Source organism: Orbicella faveolata, unplaced genomic scaffold (assembly GCF_042242905.1).
Source record: "Orbicella faveolata isolate gen_17 unplaced genomic scaffold, um_ofav_v1 contig_46, whole genome shotgun sequence".
Lineage (NCBI taxonomy): Eukaryota > Metazoa > Cnidaria > Anthozoa > Scleractinia > Merulinidae > Orbicella > Orbicella faveolata.
Genome location: NW_028301576.1, coordinates 1,315,189 through 1,328,538, shown reverse-complemented (window position 1 = coordinate 1,328,538; position 13,350 = coordinate 1,315,189). Strand labels below are relative to the sequence as shown.

General features: G+C 37.4%; 1 long non-coding RNA gene and 1 pseudogene across 3 annotated transcripts; one reads left to right on the top strand and one right to left on the bottom strand.

Annotated features, from left to right (window-relative positions):
* Nucleotides 1-1,430: 1,430 nt before the first annotated feature.
* Nucleotides 1,431-2,160, top strand: LOC149097867 (adenosine receptor A3-like; annotated as a pseudogene).
* Nucleotides 2,161-2,279: 119 nt separating this feature from the next.
* Nucleotides 2,280-11,404, bottom strand: LOC149097866 (uncharacterized). Of its 3 annotated transcripts, XR_016203673.1 has the most exons (6): nt 10,625-11,404; nt 8,360-8,444; nt 7,853-7,974; nt 5,097-5,226; nt 3,956-4,077; nt 2,280-3,629 (listed from the first exon to the last, which is right to left on the bottom strand). It is a non-coding gene; the product is annotated as an uncharacterized LOC149097866 (long non-coding RNA). The 3 variants fall into 3 exon arrangements; XR_016203672.1 differs by having other exon boundaries at nt 5,097-7,974; nt 10,625-11,397; XR_016203674.1 differs by lacking the exon at nt 8,360-8,444 and having other exon boundaries at nt 5,097-7,974; nt 10,625-11,397.
* Between the last annotated feature and the right edge of the window lie 1,946 nt (nt 11,405-13,350).

Below are 13,350 nucleotides of genomic sequence, written 5' to 3'. Positions count from 1 at the left end.
GGGTTCTGGTCACAAACGAACACACCCAGTGCAAGCGTAGCAAAACACCGAATCTTTAGAATCAATACTTTGATTCCTTGCGTCTACGGCAAAAATTAGATTAAGTTCAACTCTTTTCGCAGATGCATCTGCTCTCTATTATTTCTCGCAAGTACAAGGTATTTTAAAATTTTACGCCCATTTCAGCGTCTATTAAAAGTAAGGCAATAGTGGAAATCTTGCTTAGGTTTTTAATATAAGTGAAGAGACTGGGAAACGGTTCAACAGGGACTTTAATCTAGACTGTGTGCAGTCTCTTTCTTTTCCTAGCGTGCGACAGGTTTCGTTTCCCGGCATTTTCAATCAAACCGCAAGATGCGCGGCCTCTTTTCTTTCCCTGTGATTTGTATAATCTTAGCATTGTCATTTCAGGAATTAAAATCGGCTTCTCGGAGCCTAATTTTAATTCTTCCTCAAAATATCCATTACCTCAGTTAATACAAATATCTGAAAGCCGCAATTTTCATCGTTTACTTAGACTATAAGTCGGTGGCCGCAAGATGTTAAAATATCGCATTTACATTTAAATATTGCAGCTGATAATGACATCAAAATTAATTTTACTGTGAAAAAGTTTTATTTTCAGCATCAGCGGGCTTGCTGTCATCCCATGTACAAGATGAGACTTTGGAAGCCATGTTAAAAGGAAATCGTTTCAGTTCTAACTTTACTAAAAATGTCCAACACCTCTTCAAATATTTCATATATTACAAATAATCTATATTTTGGATAATAAAATCGCAAAAATGAAGGCTAAATACCCTGTAAATAATGGTAACAGAACTGAGTGGAGTCCAATTCGGTGCGCAATCATACACATAATTAACAAAATTTGAGGACCGCGAAGCGGGAGTCCGATTTGTTTAATCACGAGAATGATTACAGACAGAATTGGACAACATGAGGTCCTGTTACCAATTAATCATAAAAATTACAATAAATAGCAAACTATGATAACTAAAATTTCCGGAAAAAGAATTAGACAACAGCTTGAAAACTTACGTGGCCTCCCTTGCAAACGCTCTTATTAGGGCTTGTCGCGCGTTCCTTCCTCATGAGACGAGCCCTAAGAGCGTGTGTGTGGGAGGTACTCAGAAAACCGACCAGCAAGCAGCAACATGCACTGCACCATTTGCTTTTTTCTAAACCCTTCCTAAGATTTAGACCTTAAGTTTAGGCGTGGGGATGAAGGAAGGTTGAAGAAGAATAATGACGTGCCGTTTGTGCACTCACCTACGATTAACAAAGTACTGAGGCACTGCCTGCTTATATTTGTTGTATGCAACGTTTCTATAATTAGTTTATCAGTTCTAGCATAATTTCATTTCAGTTTGGTTTTCTTCACGTAGGGTGCGAACTAGAAGGATCTCCAGGAACCATTAGCTTCAGTGATGGATTTTAATTCATGGAACATCGTGTGGAGTTTGTGTTTTGGATTATTAGCGACAGTGATCGTTGTTGGAAATCTCCTTACCATCTGGATATTTCTCAAGCGGAGACTTCGCAAACGCGCTTATTTTCTTTTGATTAGTTTGGCTGTTGCTGATTTACTGGTTGGGCTGCTGACTGTTCCTTTGTACATAGCGATGAATTCAATATTGTGCTTGGGTCTGTCGAATTGTCTGCTGTGATTCAGCTTGTGCCAATTGACTGACATTTTTGCTGGTATTGCCTCCATCTCCGCACTTGCCGCTATTTCCTTGGAGAGAATGTACGCCATAGGTTGGCCTTTTCGTCATAGAACTCTAACCTTTCGTGTGTACATATTTGCTATTGCCATGCCATGGATTTTCACAACAATATTCACTTCTGTAAGGTTACTGCTTTACTTCTCTATCATAGCATTTGAAAACTACGTGTACTCTCATCTTGTTTCTTAGTACGCCTCTATTAGTGATTTGTATAGCATATTTTGTTGTATGGGAGAAACAAAAAACAATGATGGGTAACCGGAATCACGTGGTAAGAGAGACAAGATTAGCAAAAACGCTCTTTATTATTACTGCAGCTTCTCTTTTGACCTGGCTGCCATTTCAGATTCTGAATGTGTTGCTATACTTTGGTGTAATTAGCTATTTCTCTTACATAAACATAACTACTCATATCATAAAGTTTTTTTAATTCAGCAACTCGCTTGTAAACGTAATAATTTAATATATAGATTTAGCCGAGCCTAAAAGCGGAACTCCTCAGTATTTTTTCGGAATGCTGTTACTAATGAAAATAATCGAACATGTATGTGAGGTAAATTGCGAACTATTTAATAGTTTCAGCTGGAAATAGGATCACATCAGCAGATCGAGGTGTAAGATGGTGTGATTGTGAAATATAGAGCCATGATTTGAAGGATTTCTGGGAAGCCACTAAAAATCTTGATCACATAACAGAACTGTCTTCTGTGCTTTTTGGTGGCATTTCCTGTTCTTTCCTACCTTATTCAGAAAGACAAGACATTGTTATTAATCATTATATTCTTTCTTAGTTAACATGGGGACTCCCACACAAAAGAAGTTTAAACATTTTTTTGCTGTGGGGACTGATTGAAATGCAGCGGTTACAATACTCAGTCCCTAAATCTCTACCAAATGAAATCTCGCAAAAATACCAAAATAGTATACATATGTGAAAAGTTGGAAAGTTTTGTTTTCTAACTTGTCCCCAAAGATACATTTAGCCATCTTCACTTTTGTCTGGAGTCTCCTCCCGCTGAAAGGGTTTGCAATAAGCAAAATCACTCTCACATGAATGGTAATTGTGATATTTTTTTTTTTTGGTCATCATGAATACTTGCATAGGCTTCTAATAATAATTTTATTATTCAATTTCCATGTGATTTGTTCTTCTTCTTGACTGAGATTGTGGACTACAGGAGCTGTTATTGGGTTCCATTAATTAATTTTGCTATGATTAAATTATACCAAGAATTATAAGCAAGCTAAGAGTAAGTTATATTATGTACATGTATTTTGTCTGCACTACACAACCAAATGCACTCAAAGGTTATCATCATGGGTACATTTGTCAGAAGAGCCGAGCATATCCAAGATATGTTTTGATTGACACATCAATTAAGATAATTTACAGCAAAATGGATAAACAATACATCAATATCCTACATGCACCAAACTGGACATAGGGGTTACGAGGCAATCATTTAAACAACAGATTGAAATAATTTATAAACAAGAGAACACTATTTGTACAACAGTAGAGAACAAATTAGCCTTATTGGACGTTGCGAATGGCAAGGCTGTCTGTCTCCATTTCGTGTTGGCAAAATATTAATTTATGCCATGTCCAATGCAGATTATCACAAAATTGATTTACAAACACGATAAATATCACTTTAAAGCCAAAAAAGCACTTATTTAAATAAACCATGAGTAAATTATCTCTAAGAAAAACTGATTAATTTAACAGGCACCTTAAATAATTAGTTAATATATGTGTTTCTTAATAATGTAATACAGTGTATCTGTCACAATGTTGCAGCCATGATATTACAACACACAGGATGGGTTGCAGAACTCAACTTCTAAGCCAGTTTATTCAATGACCTTGGTGCAGAAATTATAATCCCATCAAGTTGTCTGTAAATACAGAGAAACCAAACAAATCATTGCAATCTTAAGTAATAAATTATTGAACTCTTTTGCATGTATGTACGGTGTATGTTCCATTAACATTGGGGATCTCTCAGAAGCTGCATCCATCATAAATTAATTTGTTCCTGCATGCATTTGTTTATAGAACTTTTCACACTTTAATATCTCTGTCATACTTATAGTGATCCTGTGTTCTACAACAATTAGTACACAAGAAAAATACACTCAGTAAGATATTGTTTACAATAAAAATCAATGCCTATAAGCAATCATAAGGACTTTAAATTTATATTTCTTCAGAAATATCTCACCAGGCCATGGTTGCTTTGAAAATCTTTGATGTCTTAATACAGGCTGCCCATGTGTAAACTGTTCATATATTGAATGACAGGAACAGACATGCAATCATACTGTAGCTGCTACTTGAACACCACTGTTATTCAGATAAAAACATATCGATTATAATTTATCATAATCTTTACACACAAACAGATGACATTCCTTTCTTTGATATACAGTGTACTTCATTGTTAGTTGTTTACTCAGTGTTAGTGAATCAAATGCTAGGGGCTGGTACCCCCGGGGGGGGGGGGCACTGCCATATATGGGCTATATAGGTATGTGCCGCTGTGAAGGGTATGGTTTTCAAGCAGTTTACTCTAGGATAGGGTATATAAATCAGAGCGTTTGGGTCTAGAGTAGGATATCATTTTCACAAAATTGACTAGTTGGTTGAAAATTTTAGTTAGACTAAGGAAATCAGGAATTGCCACTCAGAAATATAAAAAAATCAAATCAGCAAGTTCAAATTTAGGCAAATCAGCCTCAACAGTGTCGATAGATGGGGGGATTTGGGGAGTTTACTCTAGTGTAGGGTAGCAAAATTCAGCTAAACTAGCTCTAGTATAGGCTAAGGGTTCCAGGGTCCAAGCGGCACATCCCCACCCAGAAATTCCCAAAGTACCTCCCTCGAGCTGGTACCCCAACTTTCACAGTGGCAGGTTCTGCCCTGAGATGCAAAGAAAACTTACTAACTGAAATGAACTTGGCGACTTGCTTTTGAGATCAAATGCAGTTTGCTTTAAACAAGAAACTGGAACATTGCAAGTTACAACAATGTGCCCAGTCCCAATCAAAGGGCCATCCAGGCTGTTTGGTTGTACATATAACTGTACAACTGCATATGAGTTCAGCTTCCAAAAGAAAATCAGAGTTTGTCAGGATAAATACTGATGTTCTTGTTTACTACATGTAAATCTGAATGTGCAGTACCAGAAGATATTCACACCCAACACCCATTCATGGCCAGTCTTCAAAAATTCCAAATTAAAGTATCAGGAAGATAGAGCTCTAATAGAGAAAAAACCTCCATGTGGGGTATGAATCTTTTCTTGAAGAAAACAATGTCTGAGAAATCATTAATTACAAAATAATGTTTAAGAAATATCTTACCTGGTAATTCCAACTTTCAGAAAATTTTGTAATCTAGACTGTCTGGCCACTTCATATATTTGACCAGTTGACACTGGACATGTTTGTCAATTTGTGGGCTTCAACATCACATTACAATACAATTGGTCAACTAAAAACAGCATAATTTGGTTAATTAATATACACTGTACATCATTACGTTGAAATATTGGTGAAGATCATTGCACACCCACAGATACAGAATCATCACAGATATGATATGATATTCTTAACCTCTCTGAAATCTCAGATTATTCAAGATTAACATGCACATACATCATTAAGGACAACCCTAAAAAACTGATTCCGGAAACCGGAATCCGGAACTGGAAACTAGAATCCTGAATCCAGATATTATGAATGATGATAGAAATAATTCACTTCAGCAATGTCTAATATATAAATATGGGGAAAAACTATTTTGCTGTTATTTACTTTCTTGGCTTTACTTCAGCTACAAACTGTAATTGCTAAAACATTTTTGACTAGTTCTGAACAACCCTTAGCTATACATCTGGCCCAATTGTTCAAAAGCTGGATAAAGCTATCCATTGGGTAATCACTTTCCAGTCAGGGTTAGTCATTTTTCAGGTGGATAGAGTTACTCATAGCCTGCGAGCAGGCTCTACTATCTGTCTCTAGTGCCTGAGCAGGCTAAATAAGTGTCTAGTGTTTTTCTGCATTGGCATGTCAGCGAGTGCCTTCATGCAGCTTTACCGCTCATGCCCCCGGCCCAAACACAAGAGCCTGCTCAAAGGCTTAGTTACCCATCTTTCGTTCAATCTGGCTCTGGTGAGAGTGCAGTTCTTGTCTAGATCAAATTGCTATGAGAAGACTGGTGAGTAACAATAACAACAAGCTATTTTGGTGAGTTTCTGGCAGTCTTTAAGCATCTTTTAACAACATGTGGTCCGATCTGTTAGCAAGTGAGAAGCAGAGGGAAGTAAGTGTGCAACATTTCTATAAATTGTTTTAATATGATGGCCGCCAAGAATATGAAATGCTGATTTGTCACAGTATCAGTGTGGAAATAGTGTTGATCCGGAACTAGTTTGGAATCTGTTGGACAAATCAAATATTATATTAAGATGAGCCAGGTTAGCCTTTGAACTTCGAAAGTGGGGGGTGTGACCATCAATGTACAGGGGGCTGCCACTGACAGACATCCTGTTCTCTATGACATTTTCTATCTTGTTCAGTATCTACTAGACATAAAGGGTAAATTTATACCTCCGGTAAATTGCAGATCACTTATTAAACAAAATGGCAAGAAGATCTTTTAAATCTTATAACCGCGCTTTTAAAATTTAACTGTTTTGTTAATACTACAGTCACAACGCAGTGCACATTCCAGAGCAGTCCTTGATGATTCATTGATTACTGTAAACACATGACTTGATCAACACAAACTGTGTCATATCTTATTGCACCATCAGTCTTAGCCTTTGCGAAATCTATGATGATGTAATGGTCTTAATCTGGAAGTTTGCTCGGGACATGCCCATGAATGATACAAAAGGAAACGAGTGTCACGCTATTAATAATGCTTTTAATAAACAGCTTTCTTCCTGAAACGTCAAAATTTAATTTGCTTGCGCTTTGAAGTGCTCACGCAAGTCACACAATCAGGGGGGTTTACATTATCCACAGCTAATTTTGGAACGGTTGTGTTTTTTCTCCTAGCACTGACTTAAACATTGCAAGTTCTGGCAAGCTCTTGTTTACCTTGGCAAATACTTAATTTTTCTTCAAATCTCTTAACTCGCTGCGATGAAACAGCCAAAGAATTCGCTTCATTTGCCGAAACCCACAAGAAATACTCACAAAATTGCACATAAATTAATGACCATCGCTTCTGGCAAAATAAACTTGCAAAGTAAACATGATCTTACAGTGCATTTGCCATGTAGCGAAAATGAAAGCTGCAATGTCAGCGCATTCCATGGCTGACGTAATACCCTTTTTTAGCGTTTTTAGCGTATTTATTATTTCCCTTTGAATCCAACGCTTCGATAAAACCAGAAGAAAATATATATTATACACAAATAAAGAAAACAATATCCATAACATTGTCCTTGTATTAACGTTTCAACAGCTTATGGCGAATAAACATCACAGGTTGCGTGATTCAAAATTTGGCTGAGAGGAAGTTTGGGTCTGGTCACCGACCACAAAAAAAAAAAAAAAAAAAACACACTGGTAGAACACGAACCACGCTCGGCCCATGGCCATGCAGTTTATTGCCAGCAAGCTTATTTTAGACGCTCTCAGGGTGCTTGGAATTAAATTATGACGCACTTTACTAAGATTCTCATAATTATAGCCCTCACTAGAAATAACGGTTGCACGAATTTCGACAGATGGGGAATTTTTGTGTCAGTTTGAGGTCCTTTTTACTTGGCCACTTATTTTTTACAGGCAAAAACCTAAGCAAAACAATTTTCGAGTATTTGAAGAACTTGTTTTCTTCGATTTGTGGATTCTGGTTTCCGGTTACTGGATTCCAGTTTTTCATTCTGGATTCCGGCTTCCAGTTTCTGGGTTTTAGGGTTGCCCCACTTTTAACAGAGTGTTTGCTTTACATTCAGTTTACGCATGGCTGTTATCCAGCATAGGCAGACTTATAAGTTTGCCTTCAAAAATAAACTGCAACAACTATTGCATCTTTCATCACCTATTCTTGAGATGAAATGACAAAAATCCAAGTACAAGAAGTCAAAAGCATAAAACAAACTTACCTGGTAATGCTTACAGTTCCTCTTACTGTCTGCATATGCCTTCCATAAACTGGTACTCCCTGGACATTGTACTCACTATTTTTGTGATCACACCTTAAAACATCACTGTTATATAATTTGTCCTGAAAAAGCAATGCATGAAATGTTATGCTTTTGGCACTCACCAAATACCTTTACATGATGTGCAAAGTACACCACATCAACATTCACAATTCTCTTTACTTTCACTGTAACTTTTTTTATGTCATTTTCCCTAACTTGAAGACAGGACTTCCACATTAGGTGATAATTTGCCTCTGAAATCTCTCTGAATTCACAGGGAATGATAACAATTAAATCGTGACTAATTTTAGCAAAGGAGGCGTTCAAACGTCAGATTTTAATGTTAAGTTTATAACTTTACATTACTCTTCGTATATATATATAACCTCTCAATAATTGCACCTGTAGACAGAAGGTGTGCTGGGGGAAGAGATGTTCTAAACTCTCTGAACGTTTCCCCCTTACCTGTAATAGGATGACTATTATGAACTATGATTCGCAACCAACACCAACATCAGGTTATGTATACACATGTATATTTTGTTGCCTCCTGTAATCATAAAAAAATAAAAATTTAAACCCTCCATAAAGTTCATACCCAATAACACTGCCACATGTAGCGCTGTTACTGGGAATTAATTTAAGTGAAACTGTTGAAACAGCTCTGTCAACATTGTTTCTAGCAGTTAAGACAGGATAACAGAATATACACGTAGTACACAGCAAAGGCCAGAGATACACACATGTTGGTTATTAGTTAGGATTTTGTGAGCTTCTGTGCTAGGTATGGTGGAAAATAATGGACTATCAAAAATGAAGGTTCCTAAGACATTTTGACAGCAATGAGAGGAATGAATATATAAATTTACAAAAGAAAGAGAAGTTCTTGCCCTGTCCAGTTCTCTGTCATAAAAATATCATTTACATACATTTATTACATGTGGTTTGTGTTTAAAGCTGATATAATGCACACTCTGATTGGCTAATTCTAGTGTATTATTTACATTTACATGGTATACGTCGGTAAAATCATAAAACATCACATGTGACTAAAATAAAAAATAAAAACTAAAAAGAAATGCCTACATGTAATTCATAATAATTTTAAAATAATTAACACTAAAACAGATCTAATTCTTTACTTTATTCAAAATTATGCCCATGGGTCAATTACGAGCATGCTAAAAGGTCCTAACACAAAGTAAAAGGAAATTAAGAAAACTATTGCCTTTTTCCTGAAAATTGTAGTGACTGAAAACAATGATTGAACACTCTGAGAGTGCATTCTATCACCCTGACAAGATAAAATTTAAGGAGAATAGAGAATTCACAAAATTATATTACAAAGGAATTGGTACTGGACAGGACAAAGGAAACAGCCAGGAAGAAACTGAAACTTTCTTTGACGAGCAAAAAAAGTATGCATGCACAACAAAGAAAACAGTGAGTGACATTCGGTTAATGAGTTACAATGTAGTTAATAACAAAATTAGTGTGAAGAAAAGAGCAGAGAGAGAGAGTGTGTGTGTGGAGAGAGGAGAGCGCTCTCACCAACTAAATTGTGTATGTATGTATGTATGTATGTAAAACTTATTTCTATTACCGAGAAATGGTCAGGGCAAGAACTTCTACTCCCTAAATTTTTTCTAAGTATGTAAATGTCATTTACACTGTTCAATTTACCGAGTAAAGCTCTTCGCATTTTTTTTTTCCATTAGTACTATCTCACTTTTGAGGGACATTTCCATATTAAGTGTAAATACTGCATATTTGGGGAATAGCCCATGTACCCCCAACCAAAAGTAGTGGCACTAATAAAATGAAATAGTAAATCAAAATGAAAGTAGAGCTTTATTTGCACACAGGTTTTACATGCACAATCGTCTACTCGACATTTGGACTATATAAGCATTTCACCAAACCGAACTAATTGGACAGACAACAAAATAAAACGAGGAAATCTACATTATAAACACAATAATTATGCATATCACTTCATCTGAGTATCAAAAGCAAATCCTTCTCATTGAAAGGTAACCGAATGAAAGAGAGGATAAAGAAAATCGTTTAACCTTGCAGTGTTAAAAGTTTAATAATTATTCACGCTTAAATTTGAATATTACAGTGTGCATTTTTGCCGAAGGCTTAATTTAGCTTTGCAGTCATTTTATCGGCGGTAGCTTTGCCAGTCTTCAGCCAAATTAACCTGGGAATTCACCCAAGCATTTCGCCAAACCGAATAAACTGAACTAACAAAACGAGGAAATCTGCATACTTTGTAATCACAATATGCAAATCTTCCCATAGGAACGTTGAAAGTAAATTTAGCAAATCCTGTTTGTACACCTTTCTTGGTTTTCAACAACAGAAGAAGAAATTCTAGCTGTCTACGAGGCGGCTGTGCCAACTAACACAGAGAAAACTTCAAAACTCGCCCGGCCGTGTTTACAAATACGGTTTTGGTTAAGCTTATTTTTAGACGTGAGCTTAGGTTGACGACGAAAATCGACAGAAAGCTTAATTTGTTTACAACTTACAACAACCTCCACAAAGCGATTCACTTGCTATTGTTTAGAGATGAGAGAAATTAAAACGATGCAATTTATAAATTGTCTCACAACATGGCTTCAAATAAGGAAGACTTTCAAAGGATTCCAATTGAAAATAAGCTTATATCGCTGAGGCAACTTGTTAATTTTCATAGCAAACGCAACAGCAAAAGTCACTTACCGCAAGTTAGCAACATCAGCTCGGCCAGTGTAAATCTTCCAGGCAGAAACTTGCAGCAAAAGTTGTGAAGACTGAACTGACCTAATCTTTTTGACAGATCAACGAATCAACCACTTTTCCCCGCTGTGTTTACTGTTTTGTAACACTCGGACATGTTTGATTTCTCTTGTTCATCACCTGACCAAATCATGTGACTTTTCTTGCACGGCTGCACAGCGTCACAACGCGCGAATTTTAAAAAACTTGGCACTGCAGTCTTCTGAGTACTTTCACATCCTATCTATGGCCCTCGTTAGCTTTGGTTAACGGCATTGTTCGGTATTATTTCACTTCCTTTCTCTAGCCCTTGACTCGCTATAATTCACGCCATTGTTCAGTACTGTTTCGCCTCCTTCCCCAGCGCTGGCCCGCTCTTTTTCGCGATCTTCTTCGCTACTTCTTTGCCTGTTAATTCTTGCTTTCTTTTTAATTCCTTCAGTGCAACCCTATCTTAAAAACATTAGATCAACCTCCGCTATCATTTGTCGACATAACAAATAGAAATGCGTTTTCTTTTCTTTAAAAATCCCGCCAAGAAAAACGGCATTCTTCTGCTAGAGACCGAGGGTGCATGTCTCTGTCGACCTATTAGCTGGAGTATGGCCGCCATGTTGGGCAACTCCGCCGTCGTCGTCGTCGTCGTGCGTACGCGCCCACGAGCAATACCGCTAGCCATGAAAACCATGAGAAAATTCATTCATGGATTTCCTTTTGTTTCCCATATGATTGTGGGGCTCCGCTTGGCGCCCCTTCGGGCCGCCGGAGCTCCGCTATCAATTCAGAATATCAGAATTTAAGAACTCCCTTCTTCAGATGCTTCATTGTAGTGTGAGTTCTCGTGTTGTTAGAAGTAATGAAGCTGCGTCGATTCGTCAGCTGACACTGGGTCAGTTGAATTATAACCGAGAACTACAGGTTTCTAATTACTAGAAAATTTTACAAGGTGATAACAATTTGTTGTTCTTTTGGAGTTCCCATCATTAATATTCAAGGCAATTGAAGGGCTATTTTAACTTGATTTCCCACACTCAATAACTTGACGGCAACAGCGTGTTTTCTCAGTTTAGCCACTGGGTGCTAGGCAGATTCTACCGTGCTCACAAGTCTTTAGATTATAACTTAGAAAACATTGGTTACGCTAAGATAATTTGTTTTGAAGGTCCTTATGTTTTACACCGATTATTTGTCCTTTTATTACGGGTTTAAAGTTCCCATATGTTAGTTTCTTGTATCGATTTTGATATTATAATACGAGAGATTTAAATATTACAAGCTGTGAAGCGTATTTTCCTGGTTTAGGAGGTAAGGTAAAGTCTGCATGCGAGCCAAGTGGCCCATCAGGCCGGAGCTTATCCCGGTTTCTGTAGCATGAAGCGACTAAGAGTATTTCTACTCCCCTGGATGGGATGCTAGTCCATCGCAGGGTTACCCCCAGCATTAAGTTCGCCGGTACCCATTTATACACCTGGGTGGAGAGAGGCATTGCGAGAGTAAAGTGTCTTGCCCAAGAACACAACACAATGTCCCCGGCCAGGGCTCGAACCCGGACCGCTCGATCCGGAGACGAGCGCACTAACCATAAGGCCACCACTGGTTTAGGAACCAGCCATTATTTATCGCCTGTCGGACGATTTTCGGCTAAAGATAGTAACATTTAGCTGATCCCTCTTTAAATGTTATTCTATTGAAGTGATCCCCCCTCATAACTATTGATAAATTTCGTGATCCCCCCCACCCCATATCTTCGTAGCCATATTCACCTTTCGACGTGTATATTTAGTGATATGAAAGTGATATTTCCAACTATGCCTTACTTACAGTACAATGAAGTCGCCATGGTGTATTCTCTCTTGCTATTCTGGATTCCCCCCCCCCCCCCCCCACCCTACTCCTTTTGGGCTCACAGCTATGACTGATCCCCGTTCCTCCGTCCGTCCGTACATTCTCTTCTTCCTTCCATTTTTACCCTCCTTCTTTTCGTCCCTTCCTCTTTCTCCACCTGTTTATACTTACACTAAAATGGTCTGCACGTACTGCAGTCACTCATTCATTGACTCAATCGCTCGCACAAAGTCATTCGGATTTTTGTTCTCTTTAATTCTAAAAATACAAAATAATGCACACTATTGATTCGTTTCAAACGTTATGTACAAATATATTTACATTTGAATAAAACTATGCCCACGACTATTTTAAAATTTCATTCTGTAACTCTGGGGTTCTTGACATCTAACTTCACATTCTCAATCTACATAATTTTTATAAGAAACGGACCAGTTCTCACACAAACTGAAAGATTTTTGTCCGCAAATTATGATATATGAAATATATATTAATCTTGTCCAAGTCGCGTTCACTTGTTCCATTTTCTTGCAATACAAAATGCGGAAAATAAGCGCTGGCCTTACTGTGGTCAAAAGCTTATCTTAGGTTCACTTTGTTCCTCTAATCCAATAACTGTAACTCGTGTACCAGATAACAAGTTTCCATCATTTCTGATCCAGTTAGCTTCTCAAATTAAGGCCTCAAGAATACAGAATAATTACAATTAATAAGAAGGTTTGATTTATTTAGTCAAGGTTCTCCCATAGAGATCGACTAAGCTCGGTTAATAAGATGTTCATTATATGGCGAACAAGAAAAAATTAATTCGTTTAATGCAACTGCTTTGTACTAGCTGACGTTTT